At 33.4% G+C, this 10,159-nt stretch overlaps 1 pseudogene; it reads left to right on the forward strand.

Moving 5' to 3' along the window:
- Window positions 1–1,244: 1,244 nt before the first annotated feature.
- LOC137817676 (uncharacterized) lies at window positions 1,245–3,458 on the forward strand (annotated as a pseudogene).
- Window positions 3,459–10,159: the final 6,701 nt, after the last annotated feature.

A 10,159-nucleotide genomic window follows, 5' to 3' on the forward strand; every position in this document is an offset into this window, starting at 1 on the left:
GGGGAGCTCCACCTGTTAACAAGACTCTAACGATCAAGTCAGTGAGAGGCATATAACTCTGAGTATAGTATCTAGTGTATGGAATAACATTTACTTTGTTAGAGTCTTGAGGCCCTTTTATAGTACTCGTAGAACCTCCCTTTAGGAGTTAACAACCATAAAGATATTATGTTAATATATTCCCTTTATTTTAGGAATGTTGGTAAAGCATTATCTCTGACGATTTATTTTAATCAATTTAGAGTAAATATTTGTGCCTAACTGATTCAATTATTATTCGGTTGTTTAATATATTTTGCTAGCCATTTGGTTGATTCTTAACAAATCATTAGACTTATTATTTTTTTGGTCGAGTTAAGTATTACCTTCTTAAACTAATTGGGCTAGAATAATATGCATAAGTGCTCGGTCGAGCCTGAGCACGTCGACCAGTACATGCCAAGCAAATCTTAATGTAAATAAGAAAAAAATGTTAATATAAATTTTAATTTTAATTTTAATATTATTTTGACTTTCTTCATTATTTTTTCATACTATGAATCTCTTTTTTCATTTATTGTGTATTAAAATGAAAAATTGAATTATAACGATTATTCTAACCTGTTGTGGTAGAAAATAAAACATTAATAAAATCAATTCTCACACAATTTATACTTTCAGAATAGTATCCACAGTGACCATTATAAGGGTAAAACATTGTTTAAAAAATTATGGGGGTTCAAGTTAGTAATTATGGGGTGCAAGAAATGAAAGCTCCCAAATTTGACATTCAGACCCAATAAGACTTGCTGAGTTTGCAGGTTGCAATAAAAACATAAACAAAATATATAAAAGCTAATAGCACAATCTTTTCATCAGGGTTATTATATAGTCCAAATCCCTTTTGGGTGGGGGAAAGTGACGCAAGGAGGGTATAAGAATTTAAATTTCCAATTAACTTAGAAAAATTTCATTTCACTCATGTTTCTGTATTCCACTTGTTTTCTTCCCTTACTTTCTCATATTGAGCTTTACACAGTGCAATGCCCGGTAGGTGTTCGATAAAATGCTTTCAACTGAATCCTTGTATATAAGGAGTTGTGGTCATAGTACAAATTAAGCAAGAAAAGTTTAGTGAGGTGATAGTGCATTTTCATGATTTTTGCGTGCTTAATTGATTACCTGAGCTAGTGTTGTAGCTTCAAGCGTGTTTTTTTAACATGGAATTAATGTAGTCTGTCAGTAACATGTATTATTGCAGGAACTGGATAGTTTAGCCTGTTGCATTCACTGTGTAATGGAGGATCCATCATTTTTGATCGGATGATCAGTCATCTCCGTTCGACTTGCCAAGTACGAATTCCTGCATATGATGCTTAACTGCCAGTGTAAACTTGTTGTATATGACAGGTTTTTGTTAATCCTATTTATTATAGTGTGTAGTGTAATTATAGCAATTTCAGTCATAAAATTTTCAAGAATAAAAATACATTTTGTTCTCTCAAAACATATCTTGAAATCATGTTTATCATCTTAAAATTATAAAATTATCATCTTCGGGAACTTGGGGAAGCCTTGCACGCTTACGCTATTAAGCTGTTTAATGGGTAGTGCATATTGTAGTACAAAAAAGGTTTTGGGTAGTAGGTGAATTATATAGTTCTATTTGGGTTTTCTGAGAGTGGATGACTCTGTTTTAATTTCTTCATGGTATAATATGTACTTTCTGCCAAGTGACTCCTTGTGCTATAACTGAGTCATTTAATAATTTCTGTTGGCTTATTGAAAAGTTCGTTTATGTCTCTTATTTATCTTTATATTGAGATACCAAAAATAAATTTAATCCTTTTTTCCAATCATGACAAAAATCTTTGGAAGCTAATTTCAAATCTTCAATATTACTAATGAAGTTCAGTAGGATTGACTATGGTACGGTAGTTGCATAAACTCTAGAATAGGTGTTGTTATGGCATGGCACACTTTCATAATGCCTTTTTCATGTGATAGTTTGCCCGATCTGATTCTCTTCTACTGTAAGGTTTAATTTCTTGGAATATTTGTGATAACTTAAGGTACTATACTGGTTATCCAAAGGATCTTGGACCATCCAGGGTTATTCATTTTACCTCTGAGCGTGAGTTTGTCACACTTCTTCATGAAGGTTTTCCTGTGTGTTGCATTCACCATCAGGTGATCTGGAGTTAGCTTCTGAATTCTATTCGTTCCCCCTATTTCAACTTGACTTTAGTTTTAATGTAAAGGAAAAGTGAAAAGATTAGTAATAACTAATAACTACTAGTTATTTGATAATGCAGGGGAATTATACACGACATCTTGACAAAGTATTGGAAGAGCTGCTGTTGAGTTTTATCCTCATGTAAAATTATGCGTGTAAGTTATTTTCGTAATTAATGTGCTCACGCTGTTGTTTGCAATCGTATCAATAACATCTCTCATAGTGAAGCAATAGCATCTGTCTCATTAGATTGAACTAGAATCACAAAAACACAAACACATATACTCACAGGACAGTTCATCTCGTCAGTTTTCCTTTCTTTGTATTTTATTGCATGATTATTATTATTTTCTTGGGATTGGTCTATGTATTTTCTGTGCACTCTGTAGCATGTTACAGTGCATTTTGTGAAAGGGTTTTGTTCTGGTGCTTTGCAGGTTGAATGTCCGAATATCCTGGGTTTTGTATTACTCGGCAAAAGAAGGAGTATCCATTCATTGAAATATTCACAGTCCAACACAAGTTGGTGTTCCTTACCTATTCATCACTGTCTCATCACTTCACTGCATAAATTTCCTACCGGAAAAGTTACATAAAATTTTTCTTTTAATGGAATGGTTTATCAGAAGAATGTATTCAGCAGCATAATATGGTTTCTATTCATAGTTAATCTGATCATTGACTACCACCCCGTGTAAATCCTTTGTAATTTGAGACTTGTGTTCTCTTATACAGGCAGATAAACAGGGAAGGTAGCCGATCCGAATATTACTAAATACAGTGTGAAAGTGTTGCCAGTAAGTTGTTTTTGTTCTCAATAAGTCTAGATGCCTCCTTGAGAATCCTTTTTCAGGCTAACTGATATCTATTACTGATATTATTATTTTTGAATTTTTAACTCCTCTCAAACAAGAAGTATAATGAGTGTATGCCAAAGTTACTAAGACTAACAATTTACCATAAAGTCACTAGAAAACTTGTGACTTACAATGAGTGTATGAAATGTACTCACTTGCATCTATGAGATGTTGTATATTTTATCCAATTTCAATTTAATTTTATGCACTTGCAGTTCCACAACGACTTGAGTGCTTATGGATTTAGAGAATTCTTCAAACGACACGGTATGTGGTCATCAGATTCAAAGTAAGGTTCCAGCAGAAGGGTTTTATGTTTCACATGTTGAAGAGCTACACCTCATCACACTCTACCTATTTGATCTATCAGTATATCATCACAATTCACAACTAAGTGTCAATATTATTGGTTGAAGTCTTCTCGGGCACTTTCATTGTTCCCTTGGTTGGCATCTTAGTATTTCCTTGTTTATGTTCTCCAACTTCTAGAGGAGAATCTGCATGAAGTTTCTCATCAAACCCTAAAAATGTCTTACGGTTCAGTTATCAAACATTGGATACTGTTTATGTCTCCAACTTCTAGAGGAGAATCTGCATGAAGTTTCATCAAACCCTAAAAATGTCTTACGGTTAAGTTATCAAACATTGGATATTATGCAAACACTTGTTTATGCTATGTTTAGGAAGTAAGTGATTATTTTCCACAAGGTGCATTAGCTTAAATGTTTTTAATATTGCTACATGTAGCGCAGATTTGGGTTTTTTTTCATACTTTTTCTGTCAACTACTTGAGGATAGAGGCTTCTTTGAGAAACAAGATAAACTGTTTGTCTTAAAAGATGGATTTATTTTTTCTGATATGCCATATATTCTATTATGTATAAAAAAGAGTTATGGCTGTGTTATTGTATACTTTTATAACGAGTGCTCTATGAATTTAGTGAGAAACTAACCTCCTAATTGCAATGGTGATATATATGTGTTGGATACTCAGAATTTAACATTTTTCAACAACATATTTGTGGTTGATAATATAGTTATTAAACATTACATCTTGTAATAACTTTAAAACAACTCTGTACTGCTTCCATCAAGCAATAAATATACAACTATACTCTCATAGTTATGCATAAAAAACAGTTTTTTATTATTAAAAGTGTATATAACATTTTTGCATTAGTTTCTAAAACTATAAAAAAAAATCCCCAAAAGTAGCAATAATATCTACATATATTTAGAGAGAGAAAATGGAGTTTAAAATTTTACTTGATTTGAAAATTTAAAGAACTAATTTAAAAATTTCATAGTGTAACTTATGTGACAAAGTTTAATATTTTAAAAACCAACAGAAGTGATTCACCCTTCAACATCATTTTTCTTTGGTGGGAATTTACCTATATTTGATGAAGCCTAACCATCATATATCAACCTTTACACTTTGGGAAGACAAAGTTGATGAGAGGTTCTAACCATCAACTAAGTGGTCTACATGATTCCAGCAAAATTCAAGGGTGGACAAATCTATACTTAATACAATTGAAGAGAGCATAATCAAAAAGATTTTACACGAGTCACAACCACAGTTTTCTGAAAAAATAATTCAACTTGTTTTTCCTAAAACGAGAAATTGTACATCTGGCACTCATAAGACAATTCTTCGGGTTTTGTGGAAGATAGTTGGCCTAATAAAAAATTTCTCTGAATGGACTTAACGGAGGAAACTAGGTTTTCGTTCTTCTCTTACACAACCCTAAAGTTGCTCCTCTAATGGAGAATTAGGTTTTCCATTTACAGTGTAAACGCATCCTGAGCTGCTCTGAATGGAGGAAACTAGGTTTTCCTTCTTCTCTCACACAATCCTAAAACTGCTCTAAACAGAGAAAATTGAGATTTCCGTTTTACTCTCATGCAAGCCTAAATTGGGGTGATCTACTTGCTGCAAAACTTACCGAAGAAAGGCCACTTACACAAACAAGGTAATCGTTTTTTAATTTCAAATTTGAAATCTCAATTGATTTTTGATTTCTATTGAAGTTTAGAGCCTCTTTTTCAAAAAAATTTATTTTTTATTTTTTTATAAAAGCTTTCATGTTAGGCTTCACTATGCAACTTGACATCTCAGCTAGGCTGATACCTCAAGTAACAACAATCATTTGTCATCACATGAAAAAAGTATTAACTCATATGTTAACAAAATGATATATAGGTAGACCATACTTATTCATAAAGAATTCTAAGAACAGACTAGATGGAAGCCTACTATACCAATCAAATGATTCTCTATGAATAAATCCTAAATTAGCCAACTTATCAACACATGCATTCCCTTCAGAAAAAATATAGTAACCCTAAACCTGATTTTCCCACAGTAATTAAAACAAGTATTCTAGTGAGGTGAAGGTTAGTACGCCCACAGGGGATAAGCTGCATGCATGATATGTGAAGGTTAGTACGCCTACAGTAAAAAGATGGGCTCCATGATGCTGGTACATGAGTTGGTACCCTGGCGGCCATGTTGTTAAGATTGTGCACTCCAAGGAGGAAGATTTTGTGCGGTTGTTGTGCGAAGATTGTGCACATTGTAACAAGTTCTCCTCCCATCAAACCTACTTTCACTCGAGATAAGGTTCTCATGAGAGAAGGGTTGTTACGAGGAGTAACCTAAAAGTGGTCTATAAAAGGGACTTGAAATCCTTGGTAAAGGTACACCGTTTCTAAGACTGAAACTACGTGCTTACTTATTTATTGTTTCTTAGCCTAGTACTGACTTAATCGTCATAGTGCAATCACAGGTAGGGCCCCCTCTATTTCAAACAGAGTCGTGTTCCAACATCCCAGGAAAAAGCAAAATCCAACAGAGGCAGACGGAGTTACAACCTGTTCCCAGAGTCAACCGGGGACCAAGTCAACCGGCAAGAACAGTAACCAACAACAGATTACAAAATAGACACACACACACCAAAGAAGTGATCTTGAACCCCTCAAGAACACTCAATTCCTTTGGCTACAACGCAACACAGATCAGAACACCCTCTGACTTTGTGCAACACCAGTTCTTTACAGAAATACAAATCAAATAGAGAAAGGAATGGAATACACCTAATACAATCACAAATTGGATTGAAAGAATACACAACAGTCTTATTCCACTCTTAGAAAAAAAATCCAAAGCCTTAAGCAATTATGGAAAAATAGATTTTGAAATTGTTAATTTGAATCCATAACAACCAGGAGCGTATGACCACTTATTTATACTCCAATCAGTTGTTAAAAACATTTAATGCAAAAGTCAGATCAGTTTTAAAACAAACAAAACAGATTTAATCAATTAAACTAAATTTTGTTAAGGATTTTCAAAAAATAGTCGGTTGATTTTTTGAAACAATCGACTGAATTGGTTTGACAACAAAGTCAACCAAAGTCAACCAAAGTCAAACAGTTTAAAACCCTTCAAACAAGCTGAAAGAAAAACAACCAATTAAAACGAGAAATCAACAGGTTGTTTTTCTGCTTCTCTTTGAAAACACATCTTTTTCAAAAGGATTAAAAATCAGAAACCCATCATCAAAGTCTTAAGCAATCCACATAGATTTGGAGACAACAAAGCCAATGTTCAACAATCTCCCCTATTTGATGAAGACAAATCCCTGGTTTGCTTGTGTTGATCTGTTTGAATTTGAAAGCACTTGCAAAAATAAATGTAGAAAGTCCAGGTTTTACTAGTACCAATGAACCAGTTTTCACCCTGTGATTCCATAAAGAAAACCATCAAAATCAGTGTGAAACCCAATGTGAAAGAGGTGCAAATTTAGACTGAAACAACAGGTAAGGCAACAACAATTATAAACAATTAATAGTAGCAACAGTTCAACATTGAAAACCACATAAATTTCCCTGTATTTGTCTTCACAAATAGAGTAAGACAAGGGATAAAACCAGAATTTAAGAAACTCATTTCTTAAGAAGAAAACCAGAAACCAAAACCAGTGTGTGTGACAGCACCGTTTCAGCAACAAACCTATGATACCATATCAGGATTGCAGCAAAAAAGTTATGTGTGTATCAGAGCTATGATAGCAGCAGAATTAAAGTACCATACACTCAAATCTTTGAACCATCAACAAAATATAATTTTGTCTAGGAAGCTGGTATGGTATTTGCTCAATCAGAAACTGAATTTTATAGAGCCACATATATTTTATTTCAGTAACTATAACAAAACCACTTATTTTCTTCCAACCACAACCCAATATCTCGCAAGCAGACAACATATTAAACCCAAGCAAGATGAAGACTCCAAATGTAATCACATACATAAATATTCATTAACCCATGACCACCAATGTGATTGCCATACATAGAAAGCTTTGAATTTCAAGGAAAACAAAGAATATATCCCTTTATTATCTAATTTAGAGGAACAAAGAATGCATATTTGACGCATAATAGGTTTTGAAAGAAAAGAAACAGCTGTAATCATGCATAAGAATTCATAACAACTTTATTCAAAAGTGTCAGAGAAAAACAATTGGTTGTTTTGTGAAACAATCGTTGTTTTTCTGAGACAAAAGAAAATGTTTTTTTTCAAAATCATCTTTCTAAGTGATGTGAAATGCATAATGAAATACATTCATACCTTTGCATTACCTCAAAATGTTTAGAAGTTCATTTGGTATATGTAGCCAAAAGCATAGGATCAACATATACAACTTACTTTACATATGTCATGAATTTTGACTTGTCAAGAATTTGAGTAAGGTGTATGCTCTTGAACCATATTAATAAGCATCACTTTGATATTCTTCATCATAGCACATGTACTTGAAAGGTTTTGCAACATAGAATTGATGCATATACAAAGCAAGTATAGCACCAAGATAACAAGACACACACAAAACAATTTTCTGCATATACAACATTAGTAGAAAAACCAAAAAAAGTGAAGTGTTCAAGTGCAGAATAGCAACAACATAATGGACAGCTTTAAAGTTATCTATACAACCAAATCAAGCATAAACTTCTCCCCCTATTTTGTTCTCACAAATAGACAATGAGAAGGGTTGTACAAAGCAGAAATTAGAAATGATAATACAGTAGTCCAGCAGTACAAACAATGTTGATATTTCAAGAATAGAAAATGATATAGAGCTTTCAAGGAAACAACTGGATATATTCTTTTATTATCAGATTCTGAGGCACACTCAATGTATTTTTCCAAAAAGCAAGTTTGAAAAAAAGAAATAGGTTTAACCATGCATAAGCAAATTTGGCAACATTATACAGAGGTGCCAGAGGCAAAACAATCGGTTGTTTAGAAAAAACAATCGGTTTTTTACTGTGACAGCAAAGAGAATATTTTTCGTAACCAAAAAATACCTTTTTAAATTGATGAAAAATGCAGTATGCAATTTGTTCATACCTTTGCTCAGAACCCCAATAGATTCACCCAAAAAGAAGACTTTGAGATGTTCATATGGTCATATAAGGCACACTTAAAAATTGAATTGAAATGAAAACACACATACAATCTTTATTCTTGAATTTTCTCTTTTGAAACCACTATGCATGTGCCAAATGATCTTGACATTGAAAGTGATATACAATTGAAAAGTGTAGGTACAAAGATTGACTTTGCTTTTGATGTTTTCCCTTTAACGTCATTTAAGCCAAAAGTGATTCTTGATGCAAGGATACTACAAGAAAGATAAGAAGCAAGATTTGGTTCCCTTATGAATTTAGGTCCACTGATGTTAGTATGAACCTTAGGAACCTTAGAAACCTTAGGAACCCATTTCAAATACCTTGGGAATGAAACCTCCTTACTCTGCAAATCTAACAGTATGACCCCTTTTTCATGCAGTAGAGCAATTTTAATCGGTTATTTGACAAAACACAGGTTGTTTTTCAAAGAAACTTGAAAAGGGTTTTAAAAGATTTGTTCTTGCTGTTGGATTAAACCCAACCGCCTTTCCAAAAACACTTTTTGAGAGCAAGATAGTTCAAGATTGGATTGGCCTTTGGAAACTTGTCCATGGTTTTAAAGGTAGTGAACTTTCTTTTCAGTAATTCACATTTTCACAAAAGCTAGAATCACATTGCAAGAAAATTTTGTAATCATTCCAACTTTCAAATCTGTTTTTGAATGTTCAACTATTCTTCCAAAGTTTGACTCTGTTTCAACCAGTTGTTTAACTTCAATCGGATGTTCAACAGGGCCAACCTATTAGTTCTTCATTAGTCTCTTTGAAGGCCTCAAGAGTTGCTATAATTCAACATTAATGGAAGAGCTTGAACTTACACTGCTGATTGATTCTTCCTTGCCATGAAACAAAGATTGGCTTCCTCATCATCCTTGATGAAGAACTTGAAGATGAATCATTGTATGCTCCCTTGCTTTGCCTTTCTCTTGTACTTCTTGTAACCCTTTTCTCTTTGCACACATTGCTTGGACTTCACCTTGATGTGTCATGTTTACCACATCCAAACAAGTGTAGTTTGTAGATTAATTCACTAACATCTTGGTATTGTACCTTTTTTATGGCATTTTTGTCCTTGTTGTTCTTCACATTATTGTGCTTCATGGGTAACTCAGGATGTCCACATCTCTTTTGCAGATGCACATTTGAGACCCTGAAAAATTCATCAAATTTAAAGCAAAAGTGATGATGTTCTTGGCAATGCAATCATATTAAGCTCTTTACTTTCAAGCTCAGTCCATTGGGACCAAGGTTTTCAGAAAACTTTATCTTTTCAAGCATAGGAATAAGGGCCATTACAATAGCATCTCAGATTCTCTATCATTGATTCAACAAATATTTATTCTAACTTCTAGAATTGATATTCAGTCCACAAATAGAGGTGACCTGTTTATTGAAGCACCCTCCCAAAGGTATTTTTCAGCCATTTAAAAAGGTTTAGGATCGAACTTGAATCACTTTTAAGAACCTTGCTGTACCATTGTTAGAGTTATAGGGCTAAACAGAGGGGGTGAATTGTTTTTGAAAGATTTTTGCAAGTATTGAAGGTAGAGTGAAAGACTATGAAGAATTAATCAAATGGAAAATTTGTCCAGCCAAATATAAAATTG

Source organism: Phaseolus vulgaris, unplaced genomic scaffold, assembly GCF_000499845.2.
Source record: "Phaseolus vulgaris cultivar G19833 unplaced genomic scaffold, P. vulgaris v2.0 scaffold_533, whole genome shotgun sequence".
In the NCBI taxonomy this organism is placed as follows: Eukaryota; Viridiplantae; Streptophyta; class Magnoliopsida; order Fabales; family Fabaceae; genus Phaseolus; species Phaseolus vulgaris.